This window comes from Orcinus orca, chromosome 17 (assembly GCF_937001465.1).
Source record: "Orcinus orca chromosome 17, mOrcOrc1.1, whole genome shotgun sequence".
Lineage (NCBI taxonomy): Eukaryota > Metazoa > Chordata > Mammalia > Artiodactyla > Delphinidae > Orcinus > Orcinus orca.
Window position 1 is genome coordinate 51,710,635 of NC_064575.1, and position 15,823 is coordinate 51,726,457.

The window sequence follows — 15,823 nt, forward strand, 5'->3', positions numbered from 1 at the left end:
TTTGGTGCTCTGTAGCCATGGCCTGTTATTCTTGGATAAGGTTGCTGTGTGGAACTCCACTTTTGTCTTGTATATCCTTTGGAGGGGGTATCATCCTTGGAAGGAGTGGCCAGCCTATACTCAATAGCCATGCACCTGGCCTGGCCAGCCAGTCTGCCTCTCTTCTTTTCAGTCATGCCCTTCAATAATTTGATTAAATGACCTGCCAGAGGAAGTACTGTCTGAATGTTTAATCCTGGAAAAAATCCTGATAGAACTCACAGTTAGAAGAACTGAGTTCTAATTTCAGCTTCCTCATTTATTTGGGTGAGTCATTTCATTTCCCTAAGCCACAGTTACCCCATCTATAAAATGGGAAGACTGATAGCAAACTTACAGGGCTACGGTGTCAACTGAAGAAAATAATGTCTATAAAATATCTCACATGCTGCCCAGCTTGGAAGTAAATCATGGGCACTATTATTTGAGGTATTTTGAAGATCAAATGAGTTTCACAGTCATGGAAGCATTTTGTCTCTTGTAAAGAATTATCACCTAGAGTGCAGACAGCAGAAGCAAGAAGAACTACAGTCCTGCAGCCTGTGAAACAAAAACCACATTCACAGAAAGATAGACAAGATGAAAAGGTAGAGGGCTATGTACTAGATGAAAGAACAAGATAAGACCCCAGAAAAACAACGAAATGAAGTGGAGATGGGCAACCTTCCAGAAAAATAATTCAGAACAATGATAGTGAAGATGATCCAGGACCTCGGAAAAAGAATGGAGGCAAAGATCAAGAAGATGCACGAAATGTTTAACAAAGACCTAGAAGAATTAAAGAACAAACAAACAGAGATGAACAATACAATAACTGAAATGAAAACTACACTAGAAGGAATCAATAGCAGAATAACTGAGGCAGAAGAACGGATAAGTGACCTGGAAGACAGAATGGTGGAATTCACTGCTGCGGACCAGAATAAAGAAAAAAGAATGAAAAGAAATAAAGACAGACTAAGAGACCTCTGGGACATTAGACATTAGACATTAGATGCAAAAACATTCGCATTATAGGGGTCTCAGAAGGAGAAGAGAGAAAGGACCTGAGGAAATGTTTGAAGAAATTATAGTCAAAATTTTCCCTAACATGGGAAAGGAAATAGCTACCCAAGTCCAGGAAGTGCAGAGAGTCCCATACAGGATAAACCCAAGGAGAAACATGCCGAGACACACAGTAATCAAAAACAGGCTGAGACACATAGTAATCAAATTGGCAAAAATTAAAGACAAAATAAAATTATTGAAAGCAGCAAGGGAAAAATGACAAATAACCTACAAGGGAACTCCCATAAGGTTAACAGCTGATTTCTCAGCAGAAAATCTACAAGCCAGAAGGGAGTGGCATGATATACTTAAAGTGATGAAAGGGAAGAACCTACAACCAAGATTACTCTACCCGACAAGGATCTCATTCAGATTTGAAGGAGAAATCAAAAGCTTTACAGTCAAGCAAAAGTTAAGAGAATTCAGCACCACCAAACCAGCTCTACAACACATATTAAAGGAACTTCTCTAAGTGGGAAACACAAGAGAAGAAAAGGGCCTACAAAAACAAACCCAAAACAATTAAGAAAATGGTCATAGGAACATGCATATCGATAATTACCTTAAACGTGAATGCACTAAATACTCCAACCAAAAGACACAGCCTTGCTGAATGGATAAAAAAAAAAAAGACCCATATATATGCTGTCTACAAGAGACCCCCTTCAGACCTAGGGACACATACAGACTGAAAGTGAGGGGATGGAAAAAGATATTCCATGCAAATGGAAATCAAAAGAAATCTGGAGTAGCAATACTCATATCAGAAAGCATAGACTTTAAATTAAAGAATGTTACAAGAGACAAGGAAGGACACTACATAATGATCAAGGGATCAAACCAAGAAGAAGATATAACAATTATAAATATATATGCACCCAACATAGGAGCACCTCAATACATAAGGCAACTGCTAACAGCTATAAAAGAGGAAATCGACAGTAACACAATAATAGTGGGGGACTTTAACACCTCACTTACACCAATGGACTGATCATCCAAACAGAAAATTAATAAGGAAACACAAGCTTTAAATGACACAATAGACCACATAGATTTAACTGATATTTACAGGACATTCCATCCAAAAACAGCAGATTGCACTTTCTTCTCAAGTGCGCACTGAACATTCTCCAGGATAGATCACATCTTGGGTCACAAATCAAGCCTCAGTAAATTTAAGAAAATTGAAATCATATCAAGCATCTTTTCTGACCACAATGCTATGAGATTAGAAATCAATTACAGGCAAAAAAACGTAAGAAACACAAACACATGGAGGCTAAACAATACTTTACTAAATAACCAAGAGATCACTGAAGAAATCAAAGAGGAAATCAAAAAATACCTAGAGACAAATGACAATGAAAACACGATGATCCAAAACCTATGGGATGCAGCAAAAGCAGTTCTAAGAGGGAAGTTTATAGCTATACAAGCCTACCTCAAGAAACAAGAAAAATCTCTAATAAAAAATCTAACCTTACACCTAAAGGAACTAGGGAAAGAAGACCAAACAAAACCCAAAGTTAGCAGAAGGAAAGAAATCATAAAGATCAGAGCAGAAATAAATGAAATAGAAACAAAAAAACAATAGCAAAGATCAATAAAACTAAAAGCTGGTTCTTTGAGAAGATAAACAAAATTGATAAACCATTAGCCAGACTCATCAAGAAAAAGAGGGACAGAACTCAAATCAATAAAATTAGAAATGAAAAAGGAGAAGTTACAACAGACACCACAGAAATACAGAGCATCCTAAGAGACTACTACAAGCAACTCTGTGCCAATAAAATGGACAACCTGAAAGAAATGGACAGATTCTTAGAAAGGTATAACCTTCCAAGACTGAACCAGGAAGAAATAGAAAATATGAACAGATCAATCACAAGTAATGAAATTGAAACTGTGATTAAGAATCTTTCAACAAACAAAAGTCCAGGACCAGATGACGTGATACTATACATAGAGAATCCTAAAGATGGCACCAGAAAACTACTAGAGCTAATCAATGAATTTGTTAAAGTTGCAGGATACAAAATTAATGCACAGAAATCTCCTGCATTCCTATATACTAATGATGAAAAATCTGAAAGAGAAATTAAGGAAACACTCCCATTTACCATTGCAACAAAAAGTATAAAATACCTAGGAATAAACCTACCTAGGGAGACAAAAGACCTGTATGCAGAAAACTATAAGACACTGATGAAAGAAATTAAAGATGATATAAACAGATGGAGAGATATACCATGATCTTGGATCAGAAGAATCAATATTGTGAAAATGACTATACTACCCAAAGCAATCTACAGATTCAATGCAATCCTTATCAAATTACCAATGGCATTTTTTATAGAACTAGAACCAAAAAAATCTTAAAATTTGTATGGAGACCCAAAAGACCCTGAATAGCCAAAGCAGTCTTGAGGGAAAAAAGCAGAGCTGGAGGAATCAGACTCCCTGACTTCAGACTATACTACAAAGCTACAGTCATCAAGACAATATGGTACTGGCACAAAAACAGACATACAGATCAATGAAACAAGATAGAAAGCCCAGAGGTAAACCCACACACCTATGGTCAACTAGTCTATGACAAAGGAGGCAAGGATATACAATGGAGAAAAGACAGTCTCTTCAATAAGTGGTGCTGGGAAAACTGGACCGCTACATCTACATGTAAAAGAATGAAATTAGAACACTCCCTAACACCATACACAAAAATTAACTCAAAATGGATTAGAGACCTAAGTGTAAGACCAGACACTATAAAACTCTTAGAGGAAAACATAGGAAGAACACTCTTTGACATAAACCACAGCAAGATCTTTTTTGATCCACCTCCTAGAGTAATGGAAATAAAAACAAAAGTAAACAAATGGGACCTAATGAAACTTAAAAGGTTTTGCTTAGCAAAGGAAACCGTAAACAAGACGAAAAGACAACCCTCAGAATGGGAGAAGATATTTGCAAATGAATCAACAGACAAAGGATTAAACTCCAAAATTTACAAGCAGCTCATGCAGCTCAATACGAAAAAAACAAACAACCCAATTCAAAAATGGGCAGAAGACCTAAATAGACATTTCTCCAAAGAAGATATACAGATTGCCAACAAACACATGAAAGAATGGTCAACATCACTAATCATTAGAGAAATGCAAATCAAAACTACAATGAGGTATCACCTCACACCAGTTAGAACGGGCATCATCAGAAAATCTACAAACAACAAATGCTGGAGAGGGTGTGGAGAAAAAGGAACCCTCTTGCACTGTTGGTGGGAATGTAAATTGATACAGCCACTATGGAGAACAGTATGGAGGTTCCTTAAAAAACTACAAATAGAACTACCATACGACCCAGCAATCCCACTACTGAACATATACCCAGAGAAAATCATAATTCAAAAAGACACATGCCACCCAATGTTCATTGCAGCACTATTTACAATAGCCAGGTCATGGAAGCAACCTAAATGCCCATCGACAGACGACTGGATAAAGAAGTTGTGGTACATATCTATAATGGAATATTACTCAGCCATAAAAAGGAACGAAATTGGGTCATTTGTAGAGATGTGGATGGATCTAGATACTGTCATACAGAGTGAAGTAAGTCAGAAAGAGAAAACCAAATATCGTATATTAACGCATATATGTGGAACCTAGATAAATGGTACAGATGAACTGGTTTGCAGGGCAGAAGTTGAGACACAGATGTAGAGGACAAACGTATGGACACCAAGGGGGAAAGCGGCAGGGAGTGGGAGTGGTGGTGTGCTGAACTGGGCGATTGGGATTGACATGTACACACTGATGTGTATAAAATGGATGACTAATAAGAACCTGTTGTATAAAAAGTTAAATAAAATAAAATTCAAAAGAAAAAAAAAGAATTATCACCATCATCACTGCCGTCACCACTGCTGTCATCTAGGAGCCCTGTTTTCTCTACGTAATTATAAACCCGTCTTCAACTTAACCCAGTTCCAAGTATCCAAAGGACATTTAAGGTATCTTATTTGCTATAGTCTTCTATAGAGAAGGACATGAGACTAAAATCAGAAGTCTTGTGTTCTAGTTACAGTTCTCCTCTAGATCTTTATGGAACCTTAGAGAAGTCACAAACTCTGAGCCTTTCTGACCATCTGTAAAATGGGAAAGTTGAACTAAATTTCCACAGTGCTCCTAACTTTTACAACTCCGTGTAAAGTGAAGGCAGGAATGGAATTGTGGGTTTAGATTTCTGTGAAATGGGAGATGAAGGAGGTTTCCACGTCAGCCCTGGCTTCTGTGTTCTGCCTATCTTCAGCCTCACCCTGCAGGTGAGTCAGCCAGAGCATCTTTCTGAAATGGAAATGCAATTGTCACTCATCTGCTTAAAATCTAGCGGGGGTAGGGGGTGGGCAGGAGAGATAAACTAGGAGTTTTGGATTAACATACACATACTACTATATATAAAATAGGTGAACAACAAGGACCTCCTGTATAGCACAGGGAACTATACTCAATAACTTGTAATACATTAGAAAAAACATACATGTTCCCTAATGAGGAAACAAACTATAATATCTTAATAGTTAGAATATTATTCTCAAGTTAAAATAATGGTACTGAGACTAAGTAATAACAGGGAAAGTGGTTATAATGAAGTTGAAAAATGCGATGTCAAAAATATTTTGCATATAGTGTGATTATAACTATGCTAAGACAAAATAGCTTACGTTTTAAAAAAAGACAATAAAAAAACAGAAATATGAAGAGTAGTTGATTTGAGTAATTTTTCCTCCTTTGTAACTCTTATTTTCCAATGTTTCTCTTTGATGAGAGCATATTATTTTTTTTTAAATTATTTTCATTGCTTTTTCTCCTTATTCCAAAAATAATCATGTTCATTTAGGAAACTTCAGAAAATCCAGCTAAGATTAAAAGAAAAATACCTGTACTCCCCATCTGTCACAAATAACCACTGTTAAATTCTCCTGCATATTTTATGTATACATGTGTATACAGACACACGCAAATATATTCATACACAAATATATACATATATATACAAGAGGATTTAATGGTGGTTTTATATATCAAAATTTTTTTAATTATAAAAATTCTGGTACCCAGAGTAGGCAAAAACAGGTGAACAGCCCCCTTTATAGGTTCTCTTAATGAGGCTCACTCTTACCTGGGTGTCACACATCTTACATGAGGGTTACCGGCATTCTCTACCCTAGGATAGCAGCCCCATTTTCTACCTTCAGGATTCCCATGGTAGAAAGTGCTTCCGGGTCCCAGGAGAGGAAAACTGCTTTCTGTGTGAGAGGTTTAGCAGCTTTCTTATTCTCATTTTACTCTTTATGTTCAGAATCTAACTTTAGAACTCTCAATATAACAACGGAGGCATGAGTCAAGGATATTTAATCATCTGTAACACTGAGATCCTGACCATCTACGGGAGTCCTGTTTCCTAGGGTTTCCAACTAGGTGTCACCCCGCTGTGCCTCTGGCTGAAGGAGATGAAAGGTGAGTGTAGGACCAGGCCGTTTTCTGTGAGCACAGCTCCCCTGTCCACAGCTGGGTATTAGAGACGTGAATCAGAGTAGTGAACACATTCATTCGTGCCCACAAAGATAGCTTCACCAAAACTGGAACCTAGGAGGAAGACTTTTATAGAAACTCAACCCACTCACCAAGCCTGATCCTACTGGGAACCAAGCTATGGGACTTGCCCAACCAAACCGTGAAATAAGTTCATTCATTCAACAACCACTCGAATGGTGACTGCACAGATGTGCCAGGTGCCAGGGGTACAAAGATTACCAAGACCGCAAGATCCCTTCAGGTGGTGAAAATGTCCCCTCCTCTCAAAGAAAGGGTAAACCTGGGAGCAGTCAGTTGTGTAATGGGCAACAGGAAGTGTTTTCCAGGCAGAGGCTGCGACATGTGGAAAGGGGGTGGAGAAGAGCTCGCTATGTTCAAGGAACTGCAAATAGACCAGTGAAGCTTCAGAGCGGTGAATAGGAAGTGGCAAAGGATGAGGTGGAATTCGCAGGGGATTGAAGGCCATGGTGGAAAGTGTGGATTTCATTCTCAGGGCAGTAGAGAGCTAGAAGGAATTTAAACAGACTAGAGACGTGAGGACGGACTTCGGTGACTCTGGTTTCCCTTTCACTCCTCTCCAACATGTCCATTCTCCTGTCTCTCCCTCATCCTCACCTCCCCACCATATTCTCAGCTCCTCTCCTCAGGTCCCTCAATTTCTAAGGTAAGTTTCAATCATAAGAGGCCAGAAGACATTCCCAGGAGTTTGCACTGTAATGGTAGTTAAAGCCTTCAGACAAGGGCTGATTATCTGACTACAGAATTGTAGGCATTGGCCAGGAGGTAGGAGAGAATTGGTGGAACATTCTTTAATCATGGGCTATTCTTCCAACTCTGGTCACACACCTCACAAAGGATCAGACTTGTCTCCAAGGAAGTCAAGTAAGCACCTGGTGCCTACTTTCCTGATGGGGGACCACAGCTCCATCCCCAGGATTTGAATTCTAGGATAAAGGGCAGGATTTGAATCCTAGGGTCTTAAGAACAGGAGGGATCTTGGAGTTTCCCTGGGCCATAGCCCACATCACCCAGGCTCTTCTGGAGGGCAGGCTCAAACTATTTCCTTCATTTTTATCAGATTTGAATAACTGGTATCTCATCATGTTTTCCATCTCTTGATCACCTACTGAGAGGGGCTGATGAATGGAAAAAGAGCCAGCAGGGTCGAGGTAATCCACAAATTAGACACCCCTTCTTGCTGTCGTCAGAAGTGGTTTGTGTTCCATTTTCATGAGAAAGAAACTTCAACCTTGAATGACTAAGCTGAAATTCATGGCATTATCTCCCTCTTAGTCTTACCATGCAGGGTTTTTCCCCTCATATATCTTCAAGTCTCCTTCAAATCTTTGAAATATTAGCATGTAGCTGCTGTAATACATCTTTTGAATTATGGAAATTTTAATGCAATAAAGCTTCCCTGTTGCCTGCCACAGTGTCAAATATTATCTGGTAGATCTCAGATACCCCAGGTGTGTCTCTCTTCCACACCGCACCCCCCTTCCCCGCTCATATCCCCTTCAAAACACCAGCCTCGACTTGGCACCGTGGGACTCCTCAATTCACCTGTGTCAACCAACCGTTCAGCTCTGGCTGACCCATTTCCTGCCCCAGCTGGCATGGGGCTGAACGGTGATGTTCCATTTACTCTGTTAAAAGTTAAATGTCACCCTCTGATGTTTACTTGCTTTGAAGTTTCCTAGCCATGGTACCTGGGGAAACTTTTGTCTCCATCAAACTCCCCCTCACCCCCCCAATTCTGTGTGCAAACAAGCCCCTCTTGTTGTGATTGCTCGTTTCTGCCCCCACATCCTTTCAGTTGTGGGGTTTCTTATTGTCTCACTAACAAATATAGCAACAATGTTTACCCGGGACTTAACCATGAGTCAGACACTCTTTTTTTTTTTTTTTTGCGATACGCGGGCCTCTCACTGCTGTGGCCTCTCCCGTTGCGGAGCACAGGCTCTGGACGCGCAGGCTCAGCGGCCATGGCTCACGGGCCCAGCCGCTCTGCGGCATGTGGGATCTTCCCAGACGGGGGCACGAACCCGTGTCCCCTACATCGGCAGGCGGACTCTCAACCACTGCGCCACCAGGGAAGCCCCTAGGTATTATTTTTGATAGAATCCAATAAACATAAATACACACATATATGAGCAAAATAATATTTGAGCATCTGGTATCTACCAAGCACTATGCTAATCACTCTACATGCCGTATCTCATTTAATCCCGACAACAGCCCTCAGACGCAGGCATTACAATTATTATCCTATTATACAGATGAAACCAAGGCAGAGAAGGGAAGTTATTTGCCTAGGGTCGCATGATAAAGAAGACAAGCCAGGACTGAAAGTCCATCTGACATCCAGGCCCACAGGACAGTATGTGTAACACTCTACATACAGGACCATCACAGAGCTGCCCCCCCGCACCGCAGCCACTGCCACCCTGTCCCACCCCATCTCAGTGGCCCCTTTCAATCCAGACTGGGCCGTACTTCCCTTACCCACTGCCCAGCACACTTTCTATAATTAAAATTTAGTCGATTTGAACAAAGCCCCTGAACCTGATGATTCCCTCTAGTTTTCTCCATACAGTTTGAGATTCCCCGGCACCATGGCAACCAGATTTTTAGATGAAACTGGATCCCTGGAGGTTAGGAAATGCAGGAATTAAGCGAAGCGCCTTGAAGACCCGCCGTGATGGTAAGTGGTTCCTTCAAGGGGTATCCACTGAAATTCTCACCAGCCTCACCCTACCTCATTCAGGGCCATTAGGTACCCTCAAGAGCCTACAGAAATATTTAAAGCTCTTCTAAAAAACTTGTAGGGAATGCCATAGGAAGAAAAGAAAACTACAAAATTGAAATGGAGATTCCATTAAATGCCTGCAAAAAAATCATGCTAAGCTTCATGAACAGTTAAATTTGGAATTCATAAAAAATTCATGATGCTTCAAAACAATAAGGCTTGCTTTTCTTACTTTGCAGAGATTTTCTAGTTTGCATAATGATTGTTGAGAAATCATGACCCATCGTAAATTGAATTTATTCCTTGTAGGCAAAATCACTTCAAAAGCAGAATTAGAAAAGTCCTTATATTTTTACAGCCAAAATATTAAATAATTTGTTCAAATTGGCCAGATATTGAACACATGAGATGTGGATGTTTTCTGTATGTTCGATATGATGTGGGGTGAAGTCTCCAAAAGGAAGAATCCCTAAAATCCCTTGGAATCACACCACCTCCCCAAATCTTGAGAAAGTTCAGTGTAGGCAAGAAACAGATCCAGGTCACTAGAGGTAAAGGGTGGCCCTGATGGGGTACCCCTCAGCCTGGAGTGGGGAGGCCCAAGAGGGGAAGTAGCATTCTCAAATGAAACACAGCAGTTATCCAGCTAGCCCATCGCGGGAAAGAGTGACTGACTGCTTGAATGTGACCAATAGATTCCAGCTGCCCCGACTGGAAACAAGCCAAGAAAAGCCTGCGCCCCATTTTCCCTTCGCTGTAGGAAGGAGATTGGGAGGCTTTTATTTTTCAAAGCCAGGGAGTGAGAGGGGCTGCAAAGTTCCAGTGTTATTCTTCCCCGTTAAGGACGGGGGAATACACCTTCCTTATCATTCAGCGCTGGCCCGAGAGCTCATTTTGATTGGGGGCATCGTAAATTCGCATCTGTTTTCTTATCAAAGTCCTGGACAGGAGGGAGAACGCAGCAGCTCTCTCCCCCACTTCAGGACGGGTGCAGGGGGAACTCTGCGGTTCTGTGATAAAACGAGAGCTGGGAGCTAATCAGGGAGCTGTATTCCTCCTTTGTCTGGGCTGCCAGCACCTCTTGATAACTCGGCAGAGGCCCGAGGAGCTCCTGGGTTCTGGGGTGCAAGCCCTTGTTGTAAGGAGGTCTTAGGACCTTGGTTTTCTCACTTGAAAATGAGCATAATAATTCCTGACACTTTTTCCTATCACAGAAATGCTGGGCTAGAATGGGATAACAGATACAAAATTGCCTTAAGAGGTTTGCTACTCAAAGTGTGGCCCTCAGACTGGCACCCTCAGACTCACCTCAGAGCCTGTTAGAAATGCAGACTCCAAGGGCTCCAAAATTTACAAACAGCTCATGCAGCTCAATATCAAAAAAATAAACAACCCAATCAAAAAATGGGCAGAAGACCTAAACAGACATTTCTCCGAAGGAGACATAACAGATGGCCAAGAGGCACATGAAATCTTGCTCAACATCACTAATTATTAGAGAAATGCAAATCAAAACTACGATGAGATATCACCTCTCACCAGGCGGAATGGCCATCATCAATAAGTCTACAAACAATAAATGCTGGAGAGGGTGTGGAGAAAAGGGAACCCTCTTGCACTGTCGGTGGGAATGTAAATTGATACAGCCACTATGGAGAACAGTATGGAGGTTCCTTAAAAAACTAAAAACAGAACTACCATATGATCCAGCAATCTTATTTCTGGGCATATATCCAGAGGAAAACGTGGTTTGAAAGGATACATGCACCCCAATGGTCATTGCAGTGCTGTTTACAATAGCCAAGACACGGAAGCAACCTAAATGTCCATCAACAGATGAATGGATAAAGAGGATGTGGTACATATATACAATGGAATATTAGCTATTAAAAAGAATAAATAATGCCATACGCAGCAACGTGGATGGACCTGGAGATTATCATACTAAGTGAAATAAGTCAGACAGAGAAAGACAAATGTATGATATCGCTTATACGCAGAATCTTTAAAAAAGTGATGCAAACAAACTTATTTACGAAACAGAAACAGACTCACAGACTTAGAGAATGAACTTACAGTTACCAGGGGGAAGGGTCGGTGGGTAGAGACAGATTGGGAGTTTGGGATTGACATGTACACACTGCTATATTTAAAATAGCTAACCAACAAGGACCTACTGTATAGCACAGGGAACTCTGCTCAATCCTCTGTAATAACCTAAATGGGAAAGGAATTTGGAAAAGAATAGATACATGTATACGTATAACTGAATCACTCTGCTGTACACCTGAAACCAACACAACATTGTTAATCAACTCTACTCCGATATAAAATAAAAATTAAAAAAAACCCAGAAATGCAGACTCTCAGGCCCCGCCACAGACCTACCAAAGCAGAATCTGCATTTTAACAAGATCCCAGGTGACTCGTATGCAAATTAAAGTTTGAGAAGCCCTGATTTAAAAAAAAAACACTCTGCAGGTCTTGTAAGCTATTACTTACTAGGTGATGATCTGTTGAAAGTCTTCTCTTAGCTTCGTGAGGCCAGGCCCCAAGTGGCTTGTTCCCCACTATACCCCACTTTTTGGCTCAGTCCCTGGCATAGAATAGGCACTCAGTATTTGTTTAATTAATTAATAAGCCTTATATCCTGTGTGACCACACAGAAAGTAGGAGGAAGAGACGGGGTAGTAAGCTCATTCCCAATGAGCCCTGCAATCCACCTGGTGAGGGTAGCCTGCATTTGGCCTCTGGTACAACGCCCAGTGCAGCGCTGCAGGTGTTCTCAAACTGTATCACGCATCAGGATCACCTGGACGCCTTGTTAAAGCAGATGGCTGCGTCCCACCCCTGGAGTCTCTGATTCAATAGGTCCGGGTGGAAGGGGAGAATTTATATTTCTAGCAAGCTCCAGGTGCTGCTGTTGCTGCTGGTCCAGGGACCCCACCTTGAGAACAGGGCCTAGTACATTGATGATGCCTGAATAAGTGTCTTCACTTTTTTTTGTTTTTGTTTTTTTTGCGATACGCGGGCCTCTCACTGCTGTGGCCTCTCCCGTTGCGGAGCACAGGCTCCGGACGCGCAGGCTCAGCAGCCATGGCTCACGGGCCCAGCCGCTCCACGGCATGTGGGATCCTCCCGGACCGGGTCACGAACCCGTGTCCCCTGCATCGGCAGGCGGACTCTCAACCACTGCGCCACCAGGGAAGCCCTGTCTTCACGTTTTAAATGCAGAATAGGAGGCATTCACAGTGACAAAAATATCAAATGGGCAGGAAAGCGTTTTCGGACCAAGGCATATGGTGGCTATTTTAGGCCTTGGCTCCTTGTCAGGTGACTGGGGCAACCTGAGACGGGGCAAGTACAGGGGGACCGAGGAGTCAGGGAATGGGTGGTGCTACTGGCCATGAGTTTATAATTTGGGGCTCAGAGGCATGGTTCCAGGTCCTGGCTTGGTCAGCATCACTTGTGTGACCCCTAAAGGCTACAGTTTTCCTCCTCATGCCAAGATTCCTGAATCACCAGGGTGGGGCTCGGGTGTCTGTTCTGTGTGTCAGTCAGACAGGCATTCCAGGGCTATTTGCTAACAAACAGTAACAGTAACAGTCATTCCCTTTACGCCACGCCTTGAACTAAGTACTTTATATACATACAGACAGACAAATAGATATGTATATTTTATGAGATTATATATATAAATTTTATATATTTTATATATTAAAAATTTTTATATATTTTACGTATAAAATCATAAAGTCATCACAGTAGTCCATGAGGTAAATATATTACTTTTCTATTTGTGGTTGATTTTACCTCCAGCCCGGGCCTCCCTCTTCACCCCACTTAGTGTCTCTCTCCCTTGCTTGCTTCCCGCCAGCTCAGGGCCTCCATCCAGAAGACTGAGAGGACCCATCTCTTTCCTTCCTTGGGACCTGCACACAGCTGTTCCTTCTGCCAGACAAGCCCCCACCCCTGCCCCTCTGCCCGTGAACTTCCTCCTATCCTGTGTTCCATCTTAGCAGCCACTTCCTCAGAGAGCAACTCTCTGGCCCTCCGTTGAGAGCAGCCCCCTCTGTTATTCTGTCCGTGGACCTGTCGCCTTCCTATTGCCATCTGCAATTACTTAGACAGTGGTGCTGTGTCCACCGTGGCCTCAGCTCAGACAGAAAATCCAGCTGGTTCTATTCAGCATCTCCTACTACTCCATTTCCACACAGGTGTCCAAGTCTCATCCCCTTGCTTTAGATGGATCTCCAAGGGCATGGGATGCTTGATGAGGTGAGGAGTTGTGTGTGTGTGTGTGTGTGTGTGTGTGTGTGTGTGTGTGTGTGAGTGTGAGTGTGTGTGTGTGTGTGTGTGGTGGGGGACTGGCCCTCAAGGACAGCCCAGCCACTCCCTTCCCTAGTCCTCCCCACAGAAGGCAGCCATTCCTCTCCATGTGAAGACTGCCCTACTCCGCTTCCCCCCACTGCCCCTGTTCTTTGTTGCCATGCTGTCTCCTCACTGTCCTCTCTCCAGGCCCTGGCTTATCCAGGTTATTATCCAGGAGAGGAAAACAGACTCTACAAGCATCATGCATCCAAGCATCTTCCTGCGTTGCTGTATGATGACGAGGTGTACTAGTGAGGAGGATGGAGATAGAAATATACAGAAAACCACCAGGTTAATACTTACCATATAATAGTGCCCCATATCTTTTTATCTCTATGTTTATTGATTTACCATTCAATACCCTGTACTGGGTTGAACAGTGTCCGCCAGCCTCCCTCCAAATTCATATCCACCTGGAACCTCAGAATGTGACCTTTATGGGGAAAGAGTGTCTTTACAGATGTAATTAGTCAAGATGAGGTCGTATTGGTTTAGGGTGGGCTGTAAATCCAGTATGGCTGGTGTCCTTATACGAGGAAGGACATTTAGACACAGACACAGAGGCACACAGGGGAGAAGGCCACATGAAGACAGAGGCAGAGATTGCAATGAGGCACCTACACGCCAAGGAATGCCAAGGGTTGCCAGCAACCCCCAGAAGCTAGGAAGAGACAAGGCAGGATTCTTCAGTAGAGACTTTGGAAGAAGCCCAGCCCTGCCAACACCTTGATTTTGGACTTCCGGCCTCCAGAACTGTGAGACAATACATTTCTATTGTTTTAAGTCACCACAAGAATGGTCTTTGTTACAGCAGCCACAGAAAACTAATACACATCCAATAAGACTCTAAAGCCCTTGAGGGCAGGAGCCATGTCTATTTTGTTCACCTTTGAATTCCCAGTGTCTAGCAGTGTCTGGTGTGGTGAAATGGTCCAGAATAAACTTTTGTCAAGTGAAGGTAGCTAAGCCTGAGCAGGGGTGACTGAAGCAAGAGGGATGAGGGAGGACTGAGGTGTTTTGTTTGGTTCCACAGAGAAAAGCAGCAGCGAGAGCCAGCAGTTGAACCGGCTCTTTCCTCCTGAGCTCACTCTCACATGCCGAAATGACTAATGTTGGTGAATGCAAATCATAGCTGCAGCCCGTCTTGAGTCCAAGACCACAAACTCATGAGCTGAGCCAGGGTTACAGTCACCAGAGTTTATTTTTAAAGTAACCACGCCTGACCTATAGGATCAGAGGCCTGAGGGGCAGACTTTCCCAAGGGCCGCCCCTGTGTGGCCAGCTGTCCTTGACAGAGAAAACCACAGGCTTTGAAATGGAAGAGGCCCTCAGCCTTCCCCCAACACAGCCAAGGAACACCTCCCCTCCCATCTGCTACCTACATGCTGACCACTGTCTGGTGTGCTTGACACCCACAGATCACAGGCTGTTGCTATTGGCTTGCTCCTGTTTCTGGAATTAAAATGATAGGCGTGAGCGTGCTCTGTGGCCCACAGGGTACGGCTGCTGGGGCCAAATGCTCTCCCCCAAAGGTGGGGAGCTCCTGCTCAGCCCTGGGGCTTCCCCGAGAAGGGACAGCCAAGCGTTCTTCAGAACTGTTGGATTTGGGGGGGGGTTCCTGCTGATTGAGCCATAACCAGCAATCAGCTGTCCACGGGTACAACATAGGTTGCCAAAGATGGAGATCCTCCTTTGTCTCAGAGTTCTCCCCAGGACCTGGGTTAAGAACGCATTTCTTAAAGGTTCAATTAGGATTTGAAAAAAAAAATAAGGAAAAATTTTATTAACCTGGTGGGACTCAGGGTAACTTTTTCTTTTTTATTCTCACAAATTGTACTTTTCTTATTTAGTCTTTGTACCAATGAAGGATGACTCTGACACTCTCAAAAAAAAAAAAAAAAAGAAAGAAAAAGAAAAAAAGAAAGAATACATTATCCATTTGTCCCAAGCTGGGCTTCGTTGGAAGTCTTTGCGTTCACCCTCTCCCACCACGAGAACTCCTGTGGCCTTATTG